This window comes from Apis cerana, linkage group LG13, assembly GCF_029169275.1.
Source record: "Apis cerana isolate GH-2021 linkage group LG13, AcerK_1.0, whole genome shotgun sequence".
Lineage (NCBI taxonomy): Eukaryota > Metazoa > Arthropoda > Insecta > Hymenoptera > Apidae > Apis > Apis cerana.
Window position 1 is genome coordinate 1,917,521 of NC_083864.1, and position 20,726 is coordinate 1,938,246.

Consider the following 20,726-nt stretch of genomic DNA (forward strand, 5'->3'; position numbering starts at 1 on the left):
ATTTTTTCTTTACATGCCATAGTTAAAATAATATATATTATAGTCTTATAAAATGGATCATTTTTATTTCAACAGATTGTTAGAGTAAAGTTACTTTTTATCTCAATTATATTTTATGAACAAGAAACAATATATATATGTACCAAAATGAAATAAATCAATATAGGAAATATTCTATATTCTATATTTTATTTATTATTTTATTTATTATATATAAATGATGTAACATAGAGCAACATTCTGATTTACAATATAATATAGCGTTGATTTAATATAAATTACATAGCTTTGATAATATCCTTTTTATTAATTTATTAATACTTATTAATATTATGTAGAAATAGTATTATAGTACTCATTAAAATAAATAATACATTTATTACTGCATTTTATAAAAATATTTATATTTTATAAAATATATGATAAAATTAAAAAAAGTAACTTAAAAATAATTTTGAAGTATATATATAATATATGATATAAATAAACTCAATAGTGTTGAATGTTAAAATATAAATATTTTTAATAATGTTGAAATTTTTATAGAATATAAATATATCCAATTAAATAATATAAAAATATATTTTATATATTAACTTTGTCAACAAGAAAATCTCTAATCTATCATTTATACACAGAAAAATCTTTCGTATTTAGATTCCAAAATTCATCAATATATATATATATGAATTCCATATAATACATATATGTGTTAACTGTAGATGATTATAATCTACAATTAATAAAGAAGACAATTAGATATTCTTAAAATATTGAAAAAAAATCCAGAAATAAGTATTTAAAATATTTCATCAATTATTTAATCATCATTTATTTAATTCTTCGTGAATAATTATTATATTCATATCATTTTCAACGAGTACAAGTCTAAAATTTCTGAAGAAACTTTTATCAATTACTGAATCAAAATAAAAGTAGTGAAAGGATGCAATTTGGAAGCAGCGTTAATTCATGAACCATTCGCTTGTAACTATTGAAAAAAGAGCAGATTAGATTAGATTAGATTAATACAATGTCTTTTGATGTCTATATTTCTGCTTTTTTCATCATATTGATTCTTAATTCTATTTGTACATTTCTCATTTAAAAATTATGAAAGATCTATTGCATTTTAGCATTGAAAGCTTGTTGCAATTTTGTTTCCAAACATATATCTTTATAGCATCTTTTAGATGCTTATATTTTTTTAAATAAAAGGTCTTCCTTGAGAATGCTTAATAGGACACCATATCCAAAAAAGGATTCATCGTTGAATACTACACTACATCATGTCAATCATATTTACTATTTTCATCAGCTATATGTATATGTATCTATTAGATGCTTTCTATTTTCTTTTTAATTTTATATTTTTTTAATAATTTATAAAATGAAATTTTGAAATTAAGTAGCATTGTTATTGATTATTTATTATGAATTACCAATCTTTGCATTTTTATCAAAATCGTTTATTTTATCTTATTTATATAATTTATATTTTGTTAAGAAATTTTATTTGTTTTAGCCACGATCAGTTTCTTTTCATGTTCTTTATGTATTCTTTCATAAATCAATTTAAATATTATAAAAATCAGATTATTGCACATATCATATAAAATTTATTGTACAGTAATAATACAAAACTTTCAAAGTTCAACGTAAATACATATTCAAATGTTAAGATCAGATTATGTATATAATAAATCAGGTGGTGAATAAGATAATAAGATAAATAATAATAAAATTTGAATTTTCTTTAATTCATAATTTTCTAATTTTAATTTTCTAATTAATAATTTTCTTAAACAATCTCAGAGAATCAAATCAAAGAATAGAATTTGTTAATACTATATTGCATTTTATTGATTACATTTGTTAGAATTTTATATGACATGAAATCTTTTAATTTTTACTATATTGATAAAAAATTCAGCATTTAAAAAAAATTTCTATCATTCGATAAACCCCATATTTGTTTTATTATATTAGAAATCCAATTTTTTAAATTTTTTCTATATTGTTTATTTCATTCCAAATTTTTTTCAAAGCATATGTACATATTGACAATCCACTTTTTAATATTACATATATTTTTAGTTTTTTTTTAATGAAATATGCAAAATATTCTATAATTGATAATACAATTAAACAAAAAGAGATTCTATATGAAAAAATAAATTGAAAAGATAGAATAAAAATTTTTCATTTTCGAATAAAATAAAAACAATTTTTAAATACAATTAAATGATATATTTATATAAAATTATTATTCTTAATTAGATACGAATGAACTGTCGATTATTTTAAAAGTTATTTTAAAAGTAAACAAAAAAAAGAATGTGGTATGAAATTTTATTATTTAAATTTTTGTTTTTAAGAAAATTAAGATTGAATATATATAATAAAAAATAAGTGAAATTTTTCAAATAAAAAAAAATTATTTGCTTATTTCCACATATTGAATAATCAGTTATCGAAAATTTATCCATATTTAATCAAAAAATAGTCAATTGCATATTTTTGATTTATTTTTTCACTTAAAATTATTTTCTGTCTTGCATTAAGTTTGCATCAGTTTTAAATATACAAATATCTTGTATATCTCCGTTTGTCAGATTCAATGTAGCCTAAATTGTTAAATATTCCTTTTTCATTCAGAATAATTTTATTTCCATGCTCTGACAAATCCATAATGCACATGCAATCTGTTTATTTTTGCCAATTTTTTATTTTTATCTGGCTTCTATTATATATCTGTTTTGCCCAATAGATTGCCAAAAAAATGAAAGAAATTATAATTCTCATTAATTAAATTTTTTATTTGTTCAACTTCTTTATTATTAAAATATTTGAAAGATAAAAATTTAGAATTCTTATTAACTCGTTTGTTTGCAATGAGGCAAATTAGACTTTTTTAAAAGTAAGTTTGATAAGTTCTTGATTTTAATGATGAAATAATTGAGATAAAATTTTATATATATTTACACATTGCACATTGCATATCTTTCGTTCTCGCGATATACCTGAAAATCATAAAGTCATTACATATCAAAAACTGTCAATAGCATAATTAGTAGCTGATTTTGAATGAATGATATATATATCACGATAATGGAATTAAAATTTGAGAAGAGAATAATTACTTTTTCTTAAAAGATATGATTTCACAACTAGAATAGAAAATAATAGGCTTTTTCTGAAGAGATGAAAGAACCAAATATTTTTTCAATTTTGATAGAAAAGGAATCTGACACAAAAAATTTAATCGGTTGTGTTTCATTGCAAATTAATGATTATTTTTTTGATTACTTAATCAGTAAAAAATTATATTTTAATGATGATTCAATAAAATTAAATTTCTCATTATAAGTTTAATAAGTTGAGAAAAGATAAAATCAATACAAATCATTATATTTTTTGCTCGCGCATTAAACTTGCAATTTTCATCTGAAAAATTGTTTGGACACTTTTTGTTTCTTTCTGTTATTGCGTTTTTGTTTTGGACAGAAATTCAAATTTCTCAGATTGTATTGTAATTATATATATATTTTTTTTCAAAATTTTTAAATGTGAAGTTTTACAATATGAGCAAAACAATAAGAAATGGTGACACGGAAAATTCACAGAATAAGAGGCAATAATAGATAATCGCATGATTATAATAAAATAATAGTAATTTGCAATAATTGATATCATCATGTTAATACTTGACTATTATGTAGTTTAATTTTTTTTTCTCTCAATTTTTAAAAATAAACTTGGACAACTTCTTTCTCGTCATCACAATCTCAATTCGGATGGTTGAGTATTCATATTTTCTTTTCGTGCATGAATTTCTGCGTGAATATGAATATAAATATACAATAATATAAATTTCTAATCCTCTTTCAGGATGAGATGAGATCTTATCCAAAAGAAGAATCGCATATAGCTATTTTAAAACAAAAAATAAATTTCAATATTTTTTTTGAGTTTTCTTGGATTCTTTTTTTTTTTTTAAATTTTAAAAATATTTTTAAATAACTTTTTGAAATTATATTTATTTCTAATTGGATATTATAAAAAGTATAAGAAATTAATTTATAAAAATAAATTCGCTTTATTTGTAAAAAATAATAAAAATTTAATACAAATAAAGCGAATTGCTTTTTATTATTATTTATTATTATTATTTATTATATAGAATGGATTAACATTCGATATATTGATAATAAAATTGTACAAAAGTAAAGACATGATCGTGAGATGAACTAATAGAAGCAGAAGTATGAAATATTTTCAATATAATTAATATTTGAATAACAAAAGAAGGAATGTTGAATACAAAAAATAACTCGTGTAACAAATATTCAATCAAATTTTCGTACTTACCAAATAGAAGTAGAATGAAATTTAATAAAAATATAAAAAATATAGACTTAAATATCAATAACATATAACAAAATTTCACTTGTAAATTTAAATGATTTTAATAAATTTAACTATATAATAAATATAAATATACATAAAATATATAATAAATACAAATATAAATTAAATAGTAAACATAAATTATATACAATAAAATAAATAAAAAATAAAAATGCTTAAAATATTTTGCTGTTCACTCTCGTACGGTCTTGTATCAACTGAATGTAGTTAGAAAAATTTTTGAAAGTTTATTTGCGATATAGCATAAACCTTTGAAGTATCTATAATCTTAACAGTTAACAGTTATTTACAATAGTTTGTAAACATTCCTTGATAATGAATGTGACCGATAGAAAATGATTTTTGCATGATTATACAGAAGAAAACATAGTGAGAATATTTCAATTTAAGAAATTTTGGCATTATTTAAGATTCAAAAGATATTTCTTCTCAATTGTTACATTATTGTATACATATTGTATACATTTCAACATTTCAACATATTTATAATATTTCTTCTAAATAATGGATTAAAATTCTATTAATCGCTTTTTGGTCAAATTTTGCAATCCATTGAATGATAAAATAGATATATTATTTTTTCTTATTTATTTATTTATTTTTCATTTTTAGCTCAAAGAAATTCTATTGAATAGAATTATAATATAATAACAATCTTAATATAAAAAATATAATATATAATTCGAAATTCATGTACTATTTATATGTGATATATTATATATATTATTTCTAATAAACCAATTTATCAAATCATTTTCTCATATATCAATTTATTAAATATCATCTTGAAATTTTCGTTAATGATTCATCTACTTGTATATAACAGTATTAAGAATATTATTCACATTGGATTTATAGAATATAAACATCGATTTAATATAAAATAGAATATATATATATATATATATAATGTTTCCAAATTAAAATTTTAGATATAATTTTCAAGAAATCAATCATTTAACAATCTTTGTCTACATGACAGTAACAACAATTTCTATATTACGAAAGATGGAAATGCTATCGTATTTCACTTTTTTTAATTTTATGAATTTTAGCACAATCTTTTCTGGATTGTTTAAAAATACCTAAAAAATATATAATCAATGTCACAGTTTTTAATATTTGTATCAAAAATGAAAAATTATATAGTAATATAGTAATTATCTATTATCGGTAAGTAAATTAAGTCTCTTTTAATTTTCATCAATTCAATACAAGTATTATTATTGAAGTATTGTATTTTTTTATATTTTTTTTATTTATTAGATTTTTATATAATAAATATATTTCATATTTTTATAAAATATTTTAGACTTGATAACATTTTGTTTATTTTTAGTTTTGGAAGTATTTTTTTTTTAATTATTCAATTTTTCAAAATGAATAATTTATAGATTTCCTGAACTTTAAAATCGATTTTGTTTATTAATAAATCCATTCATGTTAAAATAAAGTTCGTTATTCGTTGTCAATTTTTACAATTCAAAAATTACAATTATCAATATTTCATTCAATATTCAATATTTTAAATCCAATAGTTATGATTTCAACTGTAACAATTTCAATTTTCTTTCTTTTATAATTATTTTTCTTTTAAATCGTGTATCAATTTAATTTTATATGATAAAAATATAAATTATAAATTATAAATTATTTATAAATTATAAATTGCTGATTCATTATAAAATCTTAAGCACAACATTTTATAAAGATCTTTAGTTTTTCAGAAAAATTAATGTTTTCATTTGATCATGTACAACAATTTTTAATAAAGCTATAATAAAAATTCAAAATTTTTAATTTGTTAAAAATAATAGATTTGAATATTTGAAATACGGGTTTACGAACGAAAATTTCTCATAATCCTTTTTGTGTTTGTACAAATGATTGATTTTGATAATAAATTTTTATTGTTATATAACACAATCATTATTATTGAAATTTCAAGCATTCTATGATAAAAATTATATGATTTATTATATGATTATATTATTATTATTTAATATTAATTGATATTGATCCTCAATTGATATTAATTCTATTGATCCTCAATAGAAAATAAATAAAACAAAGATGTATTGCTTTTTTCGTGACGTTCTGTATAATATCTTAAATCCAATAATTATGATTAGTATATGTTTTTATAATTTATACGCATTTATATAATTAAGAACAAATACCAATACTTTTATTTCTGACTGTAGCAAATTCATAAACATATAATATATTTCCATGTTTCATTATTAAATTAACATACAATAAAATGTGATCATTAATTAGAACTAGCATATAATTGCAGAAATAAATCAATAAGAGAATAATTATATCCTCTCTATTATTAAAAATAATCTTATTCTCTTCTAACGAATTTCTGCAGAAAGAAAATACGTGACATCATTATCAACCACTGGCATATTAAAGTAAAAAAATATCAAGTCAGATCAAATTTCCGCCAATTCTAAATATCGCATCATAATATGTTTCTATTCAATGTAATAATGATAGTGAAAATAATGTGATAAAAATGAAGGAATTAACCTATTGACTTACTGATTTGATAATTTCAATTCATTTTCCCTTGCAAAAACTTTTATTTCGAAAAAAACATTTTAAGAAAAAAATATTAAGAAAATGAGATATTAATAAAAAAAAAACATCGGCCAATCAACGTGTACGAAGCGTGTATATGGAGTAGATTATTCGACATACTGCTGTTGAACAAACAAATTTAAGCAACATGTATGGAAAAAAATGTATTGAATGTAAATATTTTTTATCGAAAAAAATTATTGAATTTATTCGTCATTCAAAATGACTAACGAAAAATAATAATATTATAAAATGAATATAAATTAATAATGGATTCATTCTAACAAATAAACAATATATTACATTAGAAAATTATTAAATTAAAAAACGAATGAATAGATAAAAACAATCATTCATTGAAAACTCAAACTTTTGGTTCATTTTGTTTTAGGTATCTTTCTTTAACATTAACAAACGAATTAATTTTTAATAGATTTATACGTAAATTTACACATGAAATTAATTACTAATGAAACATTGTCGAAAAATACACACAACATATCATCGCTATAATGATTCGAATATTAAATCCTAATTGGACAAAATTTTTTTTTTTGGACTTATATAAAATAGAGATATAATTTTTAGAAAACAAATCTGTTTTTTATTATAATTTATTATTTATTAATAACGTTAAGTAACATAAAAATATAACTAAATATATAAAAAAATAAAAAATATAATATGATTTTAAAAAAAAAGGAAAAAAAAATAATCAATAAATATTTAAATAGAAATGAATAAAACAAAAAAAATTATAGTTTTCTAAAATATAAATTATAATTAAAAATATAATTATTTAAAATACGTTTAAAATTTTTTTAAATTTTATTCATTTAATTAAATCTGAAAAATATTCCGTGGATTCTAATGATTTCTCATTTTCATCAATGCTAATAATTATTTTTTTATTTAATGAATTGAATCTTTTTTATTTAATATTTCAAAAATTATTTATTAATGGATCTAAGTTTATTAATAACATTGTTAGTAGATCAAAATTGGTATCTAATCTTTTCTTGTCATATTAAGATTAATTTTAACGTGTAGTATAATTTTGCAAAGTTTTGCGAATCAAATATGTCATTAAAAAAAGTAAAAAGTTTCTATTTTTTATTTGATATATTTTTATTGCGTGAAACGATATGGAGCATGTAATATCATTGACAAATCATTGTTATTAAATTTAAATTTTTAATATGAATTAACTTTTTCAATTTATAGAATATTTTTGTCGATCTATTGAAATGTGATCGATCAGTTATCGATTAATTGTTTGTCTATAAATCCTATTTTGCTTAATCTGCAAACACTTCAAGAGAGGATTTAAGATTTTAATGCATAACAGTTTTAATGTATAGTTGTTAAACATTACATTAAAACAATTATTTTTTTTTTGCAAATTAATTTAAAAACTAATTTTGTTCAAGCAATACTTAAACCATTATGTGTCAAATCAATGTATCTATCGTTCCTTTTATTGCACGGTCATCAATTGATCATTTGTAAAAAGTAAAAAAAAAATTAGAACTTAAAATTATTCTTATGTTAAAAATATAACATAAAATATAACATTAAAAATATAATAATATGACAGATTTTTCTCTATTAAACGACTTATTATCAATTTCTGATCGCAGCAATGCAAGCTTCTACGCGCCTTGCCAACATCTCATTGAACACATTATAGTATTTTGATATTTGTTACTACAGCGTATATTTTTACAATCTATATTTTTAAGAATAATCAATCTATAAAAATATGATGCATCATTATTCGATTAACACTATAAACAAAATGAAGATACTGGTTATTAAATAAATATTATTTAAATTAATTGATCATTTTTTGTTGTACTCGCCTCATGGTGGCTAATGTTGCACTAATATCTTCTTCTACCGTCGACAAAACATCATTTTTTCTGTCTGCCATGTCCCTATTATTCATTATTCATGCATAGCCAATGTTCGAAACTTTTTATTAATGCGGCTTAGATATATAATTTTTGATATCATTAAGCTGGACCGTGTTTCCATTACATTGAGATAATAATGTTAAAATACTCGTTGCTAATACATGCTAATTATACTATAATAATCCGCACACAGTTTATGGCCATGTTCCTATGGGCATTAGATTATCCATATTGCAATGTTTGAAACTCTTTTATTATTAATACGATATAATTGGATATATAATTCTTAATATCATTAAGAATTATGCTGCACCATCGTTTGCATTACATTGTGATTAACATGTTAAAAATATAATCATTCGCATGCTAATTGTACACTATGATAACCCGCACATTATTAACGACCATTACTTCTGTCATATTCTTGCGGATATTAGAATATCCATATTGTATACAATGCTCGAAACTTCATGCAATAATGTGATAGCATTGAATGTAATTCTTGATATTGTTAAACTATAATCTGTATTATGTAATTTAATTTGTAAAAATTTATTACAAATTGTTAATGTTCTAATTAAAAGATTCAAATACAAAATCGATGTGTAAATGAAAATATATATGAATTTATTAAATTTGCGAGTTGACAAAGTTCATTCGAGAGTGAAAAAGATCGAAAGTTAAAAAAACTCTAATTTTTTAAATTTATAAGAATAATAAATCGGAGAATTATAAATAATTTGGATGAGATTCCTAGATCTGTGATAGATCATAAGGAAAATTTCAATTAGGCTAGGAAACTTAATTCTTGCAATTTTGAGTTTGCATCTATTGCTCATTAAGGATAACTTAAGACTGTGAAAAAACTCAAAGATTTATGATACAGTCACTATTGAAATATGCAAATAGTTGAAGACTAAAAACTGTTTATAATTTATGAATTGAATTATGTTAAATTCCACGTATTAGCACAGATTTTTAAAAATGATATAATGAATCAATCTTATTGTATCATAAACGTTTTTAATTTAATTAAATCTAACATATTAAATAAATTTTTTACAAAGACTATTTTATATTTTATAATTTATTATTAAAATTAAAATTTTATTATTATTATTAAAATAAAAAAAATTGACTGCATCATATTGCAGATATTTGATAACAAAATTAATTATCTCACCATATTTGATTTGAGAAAAAAATTTTTTTGTATTTTCTTCACTTTCTAACATGTTTCCTTCAAATAAGTGCTTCTTTATATTTAAACAATGAACGTTTTTATTTTTAATAATTTCGAAAATTCTTAAAATGGAGAAAAAAATCATTTCCAAAGAAGAAATGTAAAGACTCTTTTTTAAAAATCTGAATATAAAAATGATAATATGAAAATGATATTATGATAATAGAACGTAGAATGCATATAATACCTGTCGTCATTATCAAGTGAATCAGAAATGGAATATAATAAATGGAATAATGGAATAAATCGAATAAAGGAAAAAAATATGAATTGATCTGAATTTGCATCAGTAAAAAATAATGAACGATTGAAAAATGATGTTGATATAATAATTTTTCCAGATAATTTTCAAACATTTGTGAATGTGATATCTTCATTGGCGATGATTTATTTTCGAAAATAATTATTCTTGTAATAAATCGTTATAAAAGTGCAAATAACCACAAATATAATTCTATTCACAGATTGAAATGTCTCAGAAATAAAGAAAGTATTTGCTCTTGTAATAATAAACTTAATTAGCAAAAAAGATACATAGTTATTGGTTCACAAATTTTTAGCAACTTGTCTTTTTGGCAAAACTATTAGCAAAGATTGATTTTTGCAAATTCGTATTTTTCTTTAAATACAATTATTTATCTAAATATAAAATTGAGAAGAAATATTTCAATTTCAAATTTACAATCTTAGTAAAATTATAAAATGTGATATCAAACAAAATAGAAGTTTACGAATCGAAAACAAGATATAATTGTAATTTTATTACAAAAAGAGCATCATCATAAACAAATATGTACGGCTCCATATATGTACGAATGACATTATCTATAATATATAATAGTGTAATTTTGTGGAATAATAAGAGTTGAGAAATAATTTTTTAAAAAAATATAAAATTGAAATGTGAAAAGACATACTACAAACAAAAAGAAGAAATTATGATACAGATATGGAAAAATGAAAAACCATAATTCAAATGATTTCATAATACAAAATATAAATTCTAACAAAATTGATTACAACACATCATTTTTAAAAAAAATTCTAAAATGGCTTAAAAAAGTGTTTTTTATATCTTTTTCATTGTGCTTTATTTAATTTATTTTGTGTTTTTCAAAAACTTAGTGCATAGTCAAAAAAAAATTTCATAGATTTCTACTGAATATAACTCTCGTCACTGGACAGACTGGAAGAAATCTTTGATATAATTCTGATATTGAAAATATTGTAGAACTATTGGATCAATCATCAACTCTTACCGCTTTCATTCACTAAAAAGATTTACAAGAAAAATTAAACAGCACAAACTTGTAAAAATTAGCAAGAATAGAAATATATGTGTTACTCATATAATATATATCAAGAAACTTCTTATATGAATAAATATTGAAATAGTGAAATTCTACATCTTGAGAAGTAGCATATATAAGCATATGTAGAAAAAATATTAATGTTAGATAAAATGTGGTACAAAAAATTTTTTATTTTAGTAAAAATTGAGAACTTTTGATAAATATATGTCAAAAATGTCAATTATAATGCGAAAAAATAATTTACTTTCTTCAAAATTTTTTCGAAAAATATTATTTAATTAAAAAGCTATAGCAGATTTTTCTGATGTAATACGATCAAAATAAAAGATATGAAATCAACTTGCAGTCAAATAAAGAGCTCTTTCAATGTGTTAATAAAATGTATTTTAACACTTCATATCAGATCATATATTGTGAATTATTGTGAGAGATAAAACGATCTCCTATATATATAATCATCTACATATACTGTATTTTCATCAATACAATCAATTGCTCATTATTAAAGAAAAACATTCATCATTTTACTCGTCCAACATTTAAATCAGAGATCCCAATTCATGCATCCATCAATTACAAACACAAAAAAAGTGTTTAGTGTTAAAATGTAACATTGCAAAAAAAAAATTAAAAAAAAATAAATTCAATTCTTCTATTGAATTACAAGAAATTGATCAGAATAGATAAATGAAGCTCAACGAAGTGAATAATATATAATGCCTAATGTATGTGTTATTTTTCGTGATTTTATCTGTTTAATGTTATGCAATTCTGTCAAGAATTAATTGAATGTTAAGAAAGAATATGAAGAAGAAGAAAAAGAAGAAGAAGACATAGTAATATTTTTCAAAGTTTAAATTGAATTTTCGGTGAGTGATTAATTTTATCTAGTCATTGTATATTTTAATTTTATCTATTTATTCATTGAATTATTTTTTTTAATTTAATATAGGCCGTAATTTCTGATTCATTTTCTTATTCCAAATATATTATTGTTATTTATTGTTTATTTATTAAACAATTTTTATATTTATTTTTTAATATTATCTATTATTTTGCATTATTCATTTTGAATCACAAATTTTTTTTTTATTCGTCTATCTACAAATAGCAATTAATTTATTCATGAATAACGTAATTTTTTAAAGTATAATTGGATAAAAATATTTGTTATATTCAATACACTTTTTTCGAAACATGTTGAACTTGAGTTTGATTATATATATCCAATACTATCATCATAGCTTAAGTAATTTTCATAAATGGCCAGTATTTTTTGTTGAAAATAATTTAAAACTAAAATAAAAGTTTTTGCAAAGAAAAGGAAAATGTTATTTGAAATTATCTTAGGAATTACTAGTTAACTGGTTCTCTCATTTTTGGGACATTCTGAAATCCTAAAAAACTTAATATCCATGTCTTAATATAACTTAATATTACATGTCAAACAAAACAATATCTTTCAATAATTCTATTTTTCCAATTATATCAAATGTATTTTCGAATTTATTTGATATATTTTGTAATATGAAATATATGAATATACTCATATGCATATAACAATGAAATTCTTTTTAATAACAATCGGATAATTTTATACGAAACGAAAATTTTAATCTAGTTATATAATAAAAAAACCTATTTCTCAAATTTATAAAGCAGAAAATTCGATTAAAAACTAGTAATCCAAAAATAAATAGAATAATCATGTTTATCTATAATATGTATAAGTGATATAATTCATGAATAAAGACATTCTTTGAAATATTCAGTAACCTAGAAATTGAGCAATGCAAAGAATAAAATATAACAAAAATTGATGTAGAGTATTGATTTTGTATTATGAAATTTGTATTGTTTTACTTAATATGAATTTAATACTTTTTTATGATATATTTATGTTATATTTATGTTATATTTATATATAATTATTTTATTATATTAAACTAATTTTAAACTAATAGTTTGTAGATATTATATTTATATTTTGTATTTATATGCCATACTATTTTGCTTTCTATTTTCGTCAGTAATTCATTCACGATGAAAAAGATATCCGAAAATAATTTAAAAATTTGATCGAATTTTAATTTTCCAGATATAAAACTTTGAAGATATTTTTTCAAATTATTTTTCAAATTAATAGATTTTAATAAATATATTTAAATATATTTATTAAATATATTTAAACAGCACAATTTTAATATTAGAAATCGAAAGTTATGAGTTTTTAAAAATACTTTATTTTACGAACTGTATTAATTGTTGATATCTGATAATATTTCTATAAATCGATATTTATTTAATAAACCAATATTTATTTAACGTTTTACAAACTTAATTGTTGGCTATTATGCGATGATCTGATTTAAAATATAATTTATCCTATCTAATTATGGATGATTAATATGTTTGTTAATTCGTAATATATAATCGTAATATAATGTAATATAATGTATTCAAATTAATAATATTGTTACGAGCGTTGATAGCCACAATATGGAATGAATGTTATGATCAATGAATATGAAACGCGACACTGAAAATAACATCAATTATTATTAATATACAAAATATAGATTTAACAAAGTCATATTTCGAAGAAAAACGATATGTTGCTCTCTGTTACTTACAAAAATATTATTTTATTTAATAAATTTATTAGTTTTGTCAAAAATCCAACTTAATGAGACTTTAAATATTGCATATGGGATGTTTAAACTAATTGCTCAAAAAATCGCCTAGTTATAAAACTGTACAATTTGATTTTGTATTCTTGATTTAAACTATATCTATCTATTGATTTGATCTGTACTTTATTTTAGTTGAATTTTAATTAATACTTGAAAATAGTAAAATAGAAAAATAGAAAATAATATTGGAAAAATTGGATCTTCCTCCAATCTTCTGCGAAAATACAAACTAAGAGAGGATTAAAGAAACCAATAATCGCATTAGAGTGTTTTTTAAGAATAGATTTTCGCATCACAGTGTTAAGATCCTTGCAATCTCTTTTATGGTGGTCTATCGTAAGATATTTGGCGCGCAAATGTAATTTATAAAATGGCCATCGCTTATGATAAGAAAGATATCATTATATCTTATTTTCGATTGCTGTATAGAATTTGGAAAATATTAGCGAACTATATCCGCTTATAAATTAATATTAAATCTAAACTGTAAATCTAAAATACTGGAATTATTAAAAATGAAATTTAAGCTGTCTGGCCACTTCACTAAGTCAGTCTTAGTTTTCGTTCTTATTATGCTTTATTTGAAATTGGTGATAACTTTAATACTAATCGATAACGATAATTACTTATACTATATTTTATAACTAAGTTATAATTAAATATACTGTAATATATGTATATCATACATCATACTAATGCTGATATATTTTATAAAATGTCTTTATACATTTGCAATGCACTTCTTTCAATTTCTTTGTTCATTTGCAAGCTGTGTTCTTAAATTCGATTGTATAAGAATCTTATAAGAACATCATTTTGAGCCATAACAATTGTATGTCATTTTTTAATGCATTCTATCAAAGTTAATATAGTCATAACCGTTATATCATCTTATCTTATTTTCTAGGCATCTAAACTTGTATGTCTGTCCATGTATCAGTAATAACCCAACACACGTGTCAATCGCATGACACTTCCTACTATATTAATATTATATCCTGAGAGATAGTCAAGTACATCAATATTCGAAGAAATCTAAACCCAACATATCTGTTTGCACCATTTGCCATTTTTATTCTTACTGTTTTATATGTATATGACTTGTTGTTGCCCTTAACAAAGTCTATGCAAGAATGATATTTCTGTAAAATTGAAAATCATCTTAATACATTTATCTGAATCGTCAATATGCCACTTAAGATTTTTTAATCTTTACATTTCCACTGTTCAATCTCTTTTTATATTTATGAAATCTTTTCCGTGCGATTAATAGGTTAATAGAATATTTATATGATTTATATATGGAAGACACGTTTAGCCTTCATATTATATAATTTTATTGAGATTGTTACATCATATAAAAAGTAATGTAAATTATTAAATCTAAACTGTTGAAAACGTTGAAGATATTGAAAATGAAATAAAAATGAAACTATCTGATCGCTTCATAAATCAATCTTTATTCTAAAAATATAAAATACAAAATGTGTAGTAAATAGTTATAATTTATTTAACTATCATGAAAATTATAAATAAAAATATGGAAAAATGAATGCCAATCGAATACAACAATATATATTTTATTTGTATTTTATAATATACATATATATAAAATACAAATAAAAACATAGCATGTTTATTTAAAAATATATTTCTCTTTAATATAATTTTCTTTTATTTATATCTGTATTAATTATATTCTATATCAATTCTGTATTACAATTGCCCTACTTTCTCTATCATTAAAAATCTAGTTCAATTCTTTTGTGATGAATTTCTGTAAAATTACTCCCACTTATGTGTATATAATACTGCTAGATTAGACAAAGATATATTATGTGACACAATGCGACTTTTATTAGTATTGGTAGAAACCTATGTCATATGATATGCAGTGACATAGGTATATATATAAATGAGGATAATATAAATTTTAATAATGATATATTTTCTTTCTATCGCAGAAGAATAATAAGAGTATCTTGCGATTATTTAATGTCCTTTTATTTATATGTTTATATGAAGAAGTTTGCTGAAAATAAGTATCACAAAATAATAAAGGAACAAAAAAGCTTAGCTTGAATCTAACTCCATCTTTAATATTTTTGGGAATTATGCTTTGGCCTCTTGATATCATATGCAAAAAAACTTCCCCTAAAAATCATGAATTTGATTTTAGAAAAATTTTATATATAAATAAAACAATTATTTTCATAATTATGAAGTTGATGCATCTTATCATTTATTATTCTTCTATTATTACTCTATCTATTATTATCTATCTATTATTACTCTTCTCTGTTGCAAATTGGTATATATATCCATGTTGACAAATAGCGCTCTAGAAACAAAAATACGTGTAAAAATAATTTATCTTCTATTCTGATTAATCAGACCCATATTTTTTCTGTAAGATTTCTATCCACAGTATTTTTTTTCAATTAATTACTGCACTTAGAAATGATATAATATTGAACGTGGATATAATGTTACTTTCTCTCTAGTTAGTTGTTTTCTCTCATTAGTTCTAGGACATAATCAGACTTTATGTATTTATAGCTTTTTTGAACAATTTATAAAATAGTATATGAATTCAATATTATTTAAATTTATTTGCATATATATGTTTTAGTTAACTTATTTCAAATAAGTACTAAAATATGCATTGTATGAAAAAATTGTTTATACAAAAATGAAGAGACACATTATATAATATTTATATTTTTTTTTATAGGTGGAGGCTGAAGATTTGAAGATTTGAAAATCAACCTGGTTTTTTTTATAAATGAAATGTGTCATGAATCAATCAAATATTGAATCAAATATGAATGAAAATGTAAATATTTTCATATTTTTTAATACTTACAAAATAATTTTTCATAATTTGGATTTACTATCTAGAAAAAATTAGATGATCAAACTTACTTCTACAACGCGTTCATATATTCACAGAAGTTTATTATTTTTAGTTTATTATTTATTACAATCACTTTTGTCATCTTATTATTTATTTTCAAATTAAAAAATATGTTCGACATATAGTATATAAATATTCATCCACTTATCGCAAGGATATAAAAAAAATAAAGAAAAAATAAATATAAAATTTAAATAAAAAATACAAAATTATACTTTAATTAATTAATCTTAATATAAAATAAAATATTTTTCTAAAGCTTATAAATATTATACATAATGAAAAATCATAATGTATCAAACAATTTATGTAAAACTATTCAAATTAATTATTATAGTTATTATATTTATAAATTAATTAAATTATTGTTATATAAAATTAAAATTTAAAATTTCTTAATCTTTAATAAAATAATACTTGTATCTAATTATAATTTCTAAACAATTTGATATTGATTTCACTAATTTTTATTGAATCTAATGTCTTTATTTTATAGTCTGGAACAAATGATTGATTATATATTTTTGTTTTTGAGTATATATGAAAGAATTTATATTTATTATATTATAACTTACACGTGCATTCTATGTTCTATTTCATATAAACGTATGGAAAGTTACTTTCATCGAACATGAATTACTGAAATTACAGAAGAAAATATAAATTAGGAATAGAAATTAAAAACGATGGAACAAAATGATAGCACACTTAATATATTTGAGCGTAAATTTCTTATTAGCTATTCAGCTATTTATGAAAGAAAAAGAATTTGAATAGAATCCCAAACATTGTTATACCATACATTTTTTTTTCATTTTTATTCAGAAATAGATAGAAGAAAGTCTTTGAATTAAAGTGAGATCGAAAAAATTCTATTGTTACATTTGAAAAAGTATTCCATATCAAAAATTGCAAAACTCATGAATAAAAATTATAAAATTATTCAAAACTTACTGAAAGATATTGATAATTACAGAAAAAGAAAGTCAACTGAATAATCACGAGCGTTAAGAGACCATGAAAAAAGAGCTATTTTACGTACACAATTTCCAATTTCAAAAATATAATAATATAAATCGTTAAGACACCGAGTATTACATAAAAAATTAAAACATGTTCCTCCTTTAATATCTGAATATAAAGAAAAGATGCATATTTAAAAAAAATATTGAGATAAGTGATATTGAATGACGAAAAGAAATTTAATTTGAATAGTTCAGATGATTCATATTATCACAAGAAAGAAAGAATCCATTTTAAATCATTGGCAAATGGAATTTGAGCCGAAATTAAATTTCATGGAAAAACAGATATATTAATATTTTATTTCAAGCCGTATGAATAGTAAACAAAAAATATATTGATTTAATGAATAATTAATCTAAACAGGATATTCGAATTACATGAAATTACATGATTGGATTTTCCAATAGGATAATATATATATATAAAGTATCAAAATTATTTTTTTATGAAAAATTTAAAATTGGTCCTGAATATAATAGAATGCTTGGTAGAAATAACAAAAAAAAGATAATTTAAAATTCAGTAGATTAAAATTCAAAATTATTCAAGTTCATATAATTTTGAGCAAAAAATAATTAAAAATTATATTTATAAATCAATATTTAATTATACTTAAAAACTTAAAATAACACTTAAAACAAAAATTTTGGAATACAAAATATAATTTTTTTATATTCGTTATATAAATATATTTAATTAATAATTAATAATTATATTTAATTAATAATTATAAAAAATATATTTTGTAATGTGTTATCATTTTATCCCTAAATTTATTTTCTGTTTACATTTCTTTTTCTAACTTCAATAATTCATGTTCGACAAAAGTTTTCAGTATTTTCATATTTTCAGTATATTCATATTGACAGAATAAAACATAGAATATGCAAGCTATATAAAATATATAAATTCTTACATATATACTCAGAAGCACATAAAAATATAGAATAGACTATTATTTTATTCCGAATTGTGCGAATCATTATTTCTTTTTGTGACATTTTTTTCTTTTTTTGTTTATGATATATGAATTTGAGAATGCAATACAAATAAATTATGAAAAACTTTGTATTTTAATTCTAGAAAATCTTAAGAAAATAATAAAGATTTTTAAAGTATTTTTTATCTTTATTGCGATTTTTTTATATTTCTTCTCGTTATCCAATTGAAAATATTTTATAATTTGTTAATTATTTAACAAATTATATTTAAAATAAATTAATATTTTAGATACGATTGTTAGTATATTAGTATATCATGAATATTATCTTGAAATATTTGCTCCATAAATTGTTCCATTAATTTTTACATAGTATGTTTTAAAAATATTTATTTTTATTGGATATTTAAAATTATCATCAGTAGAAACGTTTTATTATTTCTTCATCTAATTCTATCATTTTTATCGATGCAAAAAAATTTCTGAAAAATAAATGAATAATATTTCCAATTGTCTCGATTTTAATTTATCTACAAGCAAATCCATTTCAATTTTGATATAATTCTTTTTTATTTTTTTCTTTGCAATTTAACACGAATTGCTTTACAAATTTTATTGGCATTTACAAACAAATTTATTTCAAATTCAAAAGATTCTATTTTTAATTCTATTTTTTTTGTGTGTGTAATTTGACAAGGGTTGCGTTAATTTGTTTTGTTGCATTCATTAATGTTTTATTTGGATTTATAGCAAACTAACTTCAATTCTGAAGGATATAATTTTTTTTTATTTTTTTTTCTGAAATTTAATAGGAATTATGTTACACATTGTTTTCTTCCAAAATAAATTTATTTCATTCATGTTATATAAATTATCATTTCTAATTTCATTATTTTCTAATATGATTCTCTATTCTATATTTTTCTAATATTTTCTAATATTTTCTAATATCAAAATTGCCGAATAAATTTTTCTGCAGCATATTTATCGGCATTGACACTCTTATGATGGATACGATGGATACACCTTATGATTCTCAGATCATAATTTTTTTAAATCACTAAATCACTTTTAAAAGACTTATATCTTGATTTGGTGTAAAACTGTTATCTTTTCCTTACAATTTTTTTTCTTTTCTTTAATAAAATGTTATTAAATAATATATCTTTCAATAAACGATATTCAAAAACTAATTATACAATTAATTATTCAAATCATTTGATATTGATATACTTTTTCTCAATAAATGTTTAGAATCTTTCACAAATTGACAAAGCATTTTATCAAATTGTTCTTCTAATTCTTTTTATCACACTTTTTTTATCATATTCTTTTTATATTTTTATGTCAAATTCTTCGCATTTATATAGTGTTTAATTTATTCATAATCTAATCGCATATTTAACTGAAAAAAATTATTTTAGCATTATTTATAGATTCGAAATCATAATATAGTATTATTGAATTCGTCTACAACATAATGAAATCAAAAATGCATTTTAACATTTAAAGAATCAAAATAATCTTGATTTTCTGTTGAAAACAAATTTTTTCTGGAATTTTAAATATTTATAAATATTATTTAATTTTTATTCAAAATATTTTTTCTGCAAATTGTCTGCAGAAATTATTATTAATATAACATTTAAAAAATTATG

General features: G+C 20.5%; 1 long non-coding RNA gene across 1 annotated transcript in view; it reads left to right on the plus strand.

The window, feature by feature from the left end:
- LOC114577413 (uncharacterized) overlaps positions 1 to 20,726 on the plus strand; it is a 44,553-nt gene that overhangs the window by 21,462 nt on the left and 2,365 nt on the right. The window contains exon 2 of the long non-coding RNA XR_003697484.2: positions 16,920 to 17,021. This is a non-coding gene — a long non-coding RNA (uncharacterized LOC114577413). The remainder of the gene's footprint in view (positions 1 to 16,919; positions 17,022 to 20,726) is intronic.